Here is an 8,485-nt window from a genome sequence, read left to right as displayed (position 1 = left end):
AACCGGAAATATCCTGTTGTGTTTTGACGAACTCAATCCGAAATATTATGAAACCCTCTGTGTTTGTCTTTTCTGGATATTATCCACAGACTTTATTGTTTTGAATGATTTTTATCAGGGAACATTTAATTTTGTGTTTGGGAACACTCATTGGTTCCACATGGGGACACCAGCTCTACACATTCGTATTTTCTAGGGAGAAAGCTAGAAGAACTGTGGCAAAAACATGATATTTCTGTTTGTATCGATGATATTTTATCTACTTGCCTAATCAAAATACTTTGCTGTTCTCCAAAACCATTTGTACTGTGATTTCCTCGGTCCATTGCATACGAATTCCACACTAGTTTGTCCGGATATGACTCGATGAAACTAAAAATGTCCGGTTGTGTTTTGGCTAACTCAATCCAAAATTTTGTGAAAGCCTCTGTGTTCCTGTTTTCTGGTTATTATCAATGGACTTTATTGTTTTGAATGTTTTATCGGGGAACATTTTATATTGAGCTTGGATAGAGTAATTGGTTCCACATGGAGACACCAGATCTATATATTCGTATTTTCTAGGGAGAAAGCTAGAGGAACTGCGGCAAACAAACATGATATTTCTGTTCGTATCTATGACATTTTATGCACTTGCCTAACGAAAAGACTTTGCTGTTCAACAAAACCATTTTTACTGTGATTTTCTCGGTCCATTGCATACGAATTCCACACCATTCTGTCCGGATATGTCTGGATGAAACCGGAAATATCTGGTTGTGTTTTGGCTAACTCAATCCAAAATATTGTGAAAGCCTCAGTGTTTGTGTATATCTGATATTATCCACGGACTTTATTTTTTTGAATGTTTTTTTTTTCAGGGAACATTTAATTTTGTGCTTGGAAAAAAATTGGTTCATCATGGGGACACCAGCTCCACATATTCGTATTTTCTAGGGAGAAAGCTAGAGGAACTGCGGCAAACAAACATGATATTTCTGTTTGTCTGGATGACATTTTATGAACTTGCCTAACGAAAAGACTTTGCTTTTCTCCAAAACCATTTTTACTGTGATTTTCTCGGACCATTTCATACGAATTCCACACCAGGTTGTCCGGATATGACTGGATAAAACCGGAAATATCTGTATTTGTTTTGGCTAACTCAATCCCAGATGTTGCTACAGCCTCTGTGTTTGTGTATTCCTGATATTAAATACAGACTTTACTATTTTGAATGTTTTTTATCAGGGAACATTTAATTTTGTGCTGTGAAATACGAATTGTTTCCACATGGATACACAAGCTCTATACATTCGTGTTTTCTACGGAGAAAGCTAGAGGAACTGCGGCAAACAAACATGATATTTCGGTTTGTATCGATGAGATTTTATGCACTTGCCTAACGAAAAGACTTTGCTGTTCTCCAAAACCATTTTTACTGTGATTTTCTCAGTCCATTGCATATGAATTCCACAGCATTCTGTCGGGATAAGAGTGGATGAAACCAGAAATATCTGGTTGTGTTTTGGCTAACTCAATCCGAAATATTGTGAAAGCCTCAGTGTTTGTGTATATCTGATATTATTCACGGTCTTTATTTTTTTGAACGTTTTTTTTTTCAGGGAACATTTAATTTTGTGGTTGGAAAAACTAATTGGTTCATCATGGGGACACCAGCTCCACATATTCATATTTTTTAGGGAGAAAGCTAGAGGAACTGCGGCAAACAAACATGATATTTCTGTTTGTCTAGATGACATTATATGCACTTGCCTAACAAAAAGACTTTGCTTTACTCCAAAACCATTTTTACTGTGATTTTCTCATTCCATTGCATACGATTGCACACCAGTTTGTCCGGATATGACTCGATGAAACCAGAAATATCCGTTTTTTTTTTTTTTTTGCTAAATCAATCCCAGATATTGCTACAGCCTCTGTGTTTGTGTATTCCTGATATTATCCACGAACTTTATTGTTTTGAATGTTTTTTTTTAACAGGGAACATTTAATTTTATACCATTGAAACACTAATTGGTTCCACATGGAGACACCATCTCTACGCATTCGTATTTTCTAGGGAGAAAGCTAGAGGAACTGCGGCAAACAAATATGATATATCTGTTTGTATCGATGACATTTTATGCACTTGCCTAACGAAAAGACTTTGCTTTTCTCCAAAGCCATGTTTACTGTGATTTTCTCGGTCCATTGCATTCGAATTCCACACCACTTTGTCCGGTTATGACTGGATGAAACCAGAAATATCTGGTTGTGTTTTGGTTAACTCAATCCAAAATATATTGAAAGCCTCTGTGTTTGTGTATTTCTGATATTATCCACGGTCTTGATTGTTTAGAATGTTTTTTATCTGGAAATATTTTATTGTGAGCTTGGATACAGTAATTGGTTCCACCTGGAGACAACAGCTCAACATTTTGTATTTTCTAGGGAGAAAGCTAGTGGAACTGCTGCAAAGAAACATGATATTTCTGTTTGTATAGATGAGATTTTATGCACTTGCCTAATGAAAAGACTTTTCTTTTCTCCAAAACCATTTTTACTCTGATTTTCTCGGCCTATTGCATAGGAATTCCAGAGAACTTTGTCCGGATATGGTGGAGGAAACCGGAAATATCCGGTTATGTTTGGCTAACTCAATCACAGATATTGCTACAGCCTCTGTGTTTGAATATTCTTGATATTATCCACGGACTTTATTGTTTTGAATGTTTTTTATCAGGCAACATTTAATTTTGTGCTTGGGAACACTCATTGGTTCCACATGGGGACACCAGCTCTGCACATTCGTATTTTCTAGGGAGATAGCTAGAGGAACTAAGGCAAACAAACAAGATATTTCTGTTTGTATCGATGACATTTTATGCACTTGCCTAATGAAAAGACTTTGCTGTTCTCCAACACCATTTTAACTGTGATTTTCTCGGTCCATTTTATAAGAATTCCACACCAGTTTGACCGGATATGACTGGATGAAACCTGAAATATCCAGTTGTGTTTTCCTTAACTCAATCCCAGATATTGCTACAGACTCTGTGTTTGTTTTTTCTGGATATTATCAATGACTTAATTGTTTTGAGTGTTTTTTTCAGGGAACATTTAATTTTGTACCCTAGAAATGCTAATTGGTTCATCATGTCAACACCAGCTCTACATATTCGTATTTTCTAGGGAGAAAGCTAGAGGAACTGCAGCAAACAACATGATATTTCTGTTTGTCTTGATGACTTTTTATGCACTTGCCTAACGAAAAGACTTTGCTTTTCCCAAAAAAATTTTTAATGTGATTTTCTCAGTGCACTGCATACGAATTCCACAAGAGTTTGTCCGGATATGACTGGATGAAACCAGAAACATCCGGTTGTGTTTTGGCTAACTCAATCCGAAATATTATGAAAGCCTCTGTGTTTGTGTTTTCCGGATATTATCGAAGGACTTCATTGTTTTGAATATTTTTTCAGTTAACATTTATTTTTGTACCGTTGAAACACTAATTGGTTCATCATGGGGACATCAGCTCTGCACATTCATTTTTTCTAGGGAGAAAGCTAGAGGAACTGCAGGAAACAAACATGATATTTATGTATATGTAGATGACATTTAATGCACTTGCCTAACGAAAAGACTTTGCTTTTCTCCAAAACCATTTGTACTGTGATTTTCTCAGTCCATTGCATACAAATTCCCCAGGAGTTTGTCCGGATATGACTGGATGAAACCAGAAATATCCGGTTGTGTTTTGGCTATCTCAATCCAAAATATTGTGAAAGCCTCTGTGTTCGTGTTTTTTGGATATTATCAATGGACTTTATTGTTTTGAATATTTTTTCAGGGAACATTTAATTTTGTGGCATGGAAACAATAATTGGTTCCACATGGAGACACCAGCTCCACACATTCGTATTATCTAGGGAAAAACTAGAGCAACTCCGGCAAACAAATATGATATTTCTGTTTGTAAGGATGACATTTTATGCACTTGCCTAACGAAAAGTCCTTGCTTTTCTCCAAAAGCATTTTTGCTGTGATTTTCTCGGTCCATTGTGTACGAATTCCACAGCAGTTTGTCCGGATATGACTGGATGAAACCAGAAATATCAGGTTGTGTTTTCGCTAACTCAACCGAAACATTGCTACAGACTCTGCGTTTGCGTATTCCTGATATTTTCCATGGAATTTATTGTTTTGAATGTTTTTTTCAGGGAACATTTAATTTTGTGCTTGGAAACACTAATTGGTTCCACATGGAAACTCCAGCTCGACCCATTCGTATTTTCTAGGGAGAAAGCTAGAGGAACCGTGGCAAACAAACATGATATTTCTGTTTGTATTGATGACATTTTATGCACTTGCGTAACGAAAAAACTTTGCTATTCTCCAAAAATCTTTGTACTGTGATTTTCTCGGTCAATTGCACACGAATTCCACACCAGTTTGTCCAGATATGACTGGATGAACCCGGAAATATCCAGTTTTATGTTGGCTAACTCAATCCCAGATATTGCTACAGACACTGTGTTTGTTTTTTCCGGATATTATCAATGGACTTATTGGTTTTGAATGTTTTTCATTGGGGAATATTTTATTTTGAGCATGGATACAGTAATTCGTTCCACATGGAGATCCCAGCTCTACATATTCGTATTTTCTAGAGAGAATGCAAGAGGAACTGCGGCAATGAAACATGATATTTCTGTTTGTATCGATGACATTTTATGCACTTTCCTAACGAAAAGACTTTGCTTTTCTCCAAAACCATATTTACTGTGATTTTTTCACTCCATTGCATACGAGTTCCTCACCAGTTTATCCGGATATGCCTGGATGTAACAGGAAACATCCTTTTTGTTTTGGCTAACTCAATTCCAGATATTGCTACAGCCTCTGTGTTTGTGTATTCCTGATATTATCCATAGATATTATTTTTTTGAATGTTTCCTATCAGGGAACATTTAATTTTGTGATTGGAAACACTAATTGGTTCCACAAGGAGACACCAGCTCTACACATTCGTATATTCTAGGGAGAAAGTTAGAGGAACTGTGGCAAACAAACATGATATTTCTGTTTGTCTAGATGACATTTTATGAACTTGCCTAACGAAAAGACTTTGCTTTTCTCCAAAACCATTTTTACTGTGATTTTCTCGGACCATTGCATACGAATTCCACACCAGGTTGTCCGGATATGACTGGATAAAACCGGAAATATCTGTATTTGTTTTGGCTAACTCAATCCCAGATGTTGCTACAGCCTCTGTGTTTGTGTATTCCTGATATTAAATACAGACTTTATTGTTTTGAATGTTTTTTATCAGGGAACATTTAATTTTGTGCTGCGAAATACGAATTGTTTCCACATGGATACACAAGCTCTACACATTCGTGTTTTCTACGGAGAAAGCTAGAGGAACTGCGGCAAACAAACATGATATTTCTGTTTGTCTAGATGACATTTTATGCACTTGCCTAACGAAAAGACTTTGCTGTTCTCCAAAACCATTTTTACTGTGATTTTCTCGGTCCATTGCACACGAATTCCACACCAGTTTTCCGGATATGACCGGATGAAACCAGAAATATCCAGTTGTGTTCTGGCTAACTCAATCCCAGATATTGCTACAGCCTCTGTGTTTGTATTTTCTGGATATTATCCATGGACTTCATTGTTTTGAATGTTTTTATCACGGAACATTAATTTTGTGCTTGGAAACACTAATTGGTTCCACATGGAGACACCAGCTCTACATATTCGTATTTTCTAGGGAGAAAGCTAGAGGAACTGCGGCAAACAAACATGATATTTCTCTTTGTCTAGATGACATTTTATGCACTTGCCTAACGAGAAGACTTTCCTTTTCTCCAAAATCTTGTGTATTGTGATTTTCTCGGTCCATTGCATAAGAATTCCACACGACTTTGTGTGGATATGACTGGATGAAAACAGAAATATCCAGTTTTGTTTTGGCTAACTCAATCCCAGATATTGTGAAAGCCTCTGTGTTTCTATTTTCTGGTTATTATCAATGGACTTAAATATTTTGAATGTTTTTATCAGAGAACATTTTATTTTGAGCTTGCAAACACTAATTGGTTCATCCCGGGGACATCAGCTCTACACATTCGTATTTTCTAGGGAGAAAGCTACAGGAACTGCGGCAAACAAACATGATATTTCTGTTTGTCTAGATGACATTTTATGCAATTGCCTAACGAAAAGACTTTGCTTTTCTCAAAAAACCATTTTTATTCTGATTTTCTCGGTCCATTGCATACGAATAACACACCACTTTGTCCGGATATGACTGGATGGAACCAAAAATATCCGGTTGCGTTTTAGCTAACTCAATCCCAGATATTGTGAAACCTTTGTGTTTGTGTTTTCTGGATATCATCAATGTACTTTATTGTTTTGAATTTTTTATCGGGGAACATTTTATTTTGAGCTTGGATATAGTAATTGGTTCTACATGGAGACACCAGCTCTACATATTCCTATTTTTTAGGTAGAAAGCTAGAGGAACTGCGGCAAACAAGCATGGTATTTCTGTTTATATCGATGATATTTTATGCACTTCCCTAACGAAAAGTCTTTGCTTTTCTCCAAAACCATTTGTACTGTGATTTTCTCGGTCCATTACATACGAATTCCACACCACTTTGTCCGGATATGACTGGATGAAACCGGAAATATCCGGTTGTGTTTTGGCTAACTCAATCTGAATTATTGTGAAAGCCCCTGTGTTTGTGTTTGCTGGATATTATCGATGAACTTTGTTGTTTTGAAGGTTTTTATCAGGGAACATTTCATTTTGTACCGTTGATACACTAATTGGTTTATCATGCTGACACCATCTCTACACATTCGTATTTCTAGGTAAAAAGCTAGAAGAACTGCTGCAATCAAACATGATATTTCTGTTTGTATAGATGACATTTTATGCACTTGCCTAACGAAAAGACTTTGCTTTTCTCTAAAACCATTTGTGCTCTGATTTTCTCAGTCCATTGCTTACGAATTCCACACCAGTTTGTCCGGATATGACTGGATGAAACCAGAAATATCCGGTTGTGTTTTGGCTAACTCAATCCGAAATATTGTGAAAGCCTCTGTGTTTGTGTTTTCCGGATATTGTTGATGGACTTTATGGTTTTGAATTTTTTATGAGGGAACATTTCCTTTTGTACCATTGAAACAGTAATTGGTTCATCATGGGGACACCAGCTCTACATATTCATATTTTCTAGGGAGAAAGCTAGAGGAACTGCGGCAAACAAACATGATATTTTTGTATGTATAGATGACATTTTATGCACTTGCCTAACGAAACGACTTTGCTTTTCTCCAAAACCATTTTTACTGTGATTTTCTCGGTCCATTTCCTAGGAATTCCACAGGACTTTGTCCGGATATGAGTGGATAAAACATGAAATCTCCGGTTTTGTTTTGGCTAACTCACTAACAGATATTGCTACAGATTCTGAGTTTGTTTTTTCTGGATACTATCAACGGACTTTATTGTTTCGAATGATTTTTATCTGGGAATATTTTATTTTGAGCTTGGATACAGTAATTCATTCCACCTGGAGACACCAGCTGTACATTTTGTATTTTCAAGTGAGAAAGCTAGAGGAACTGCGGTAAACAAACATGATATTTCTGTTTGTATAGATGACATTTTATGCACTTCCCTAATGACAAGACTTTGCTTTTCTCCAAACCCATTTTTACTGTGATTTTCTCGGTCCATTGCATACAAATTCCACACCATTTTGTCCTGATATGACTGGATGAAACCGTAAATATCCGGTTGTGTTTTGGCTAACTCAATCCCAGATATTGTTATGGCCTCTGTGTTTGTGTATTCCTGATATTATCCACAGACTTTATTGTTTTGAATGTTTTTTATCAGGGAACATTTAATTTTGTGCTTGGAAACACTAATTGGTTCCACATGGAGACACCAGCTCTACACATTCGTATTTTCTATGGAGAAAGCTAGAAAAACTGCGGCAAACATGATATTTATCTTTGTGTAGATGACATTTTATGCACTTGACTAACGAAAAGACATTGCTTTTCTCCAAAACCATTTTTACTGTGATTTTCTCGGTCCATTGCATAAGAATTCCACACCAGTTTGTCCGGATATGACTGGATGAAAGCGGAGATATCCAGTTTTGTTTTGGCTAACTCAATCCCAGATATTGCTACAGCCTCTGTGTTTGTGTTTTCTGGATATTATCAATTGACTTTATTGTTTTGAATGTTTTTTATCAGGGAACATTTCATTTTGTACCATAGAAACACTAATTGGTTCATCCTGGGGACACCAGCACTACACATTCGTATTTTCTAGGGAGAAAGCTAGAGGAACTGCGGCAAACAAACATGATATTTCTGTTTGTATCGATGATATTTTTCTACTTGCCTAATGAAAAGACTTTGCTTTTCTCCAAAACCATTTGTACTGTGATTTTTA

Source organism: Lepus europaeus, unplaced genomic scaffold, assembly GCF_033115175.1.
Source record: "Lepus europaeus isolate LE1 unplaced genomic scaffold, mLepTim1.pri SCAFFOLD_30, whole genome shotgun sequence".
NCBI classification, from domain to species: Eukaryota; Metazoa; Chordata; class Mammalia; order Lagomorpha; family Leporidae; genus Lepus; species Lepus europaeus.
This window is presented reverse-complemented; position numbering follows the sequence as displayed.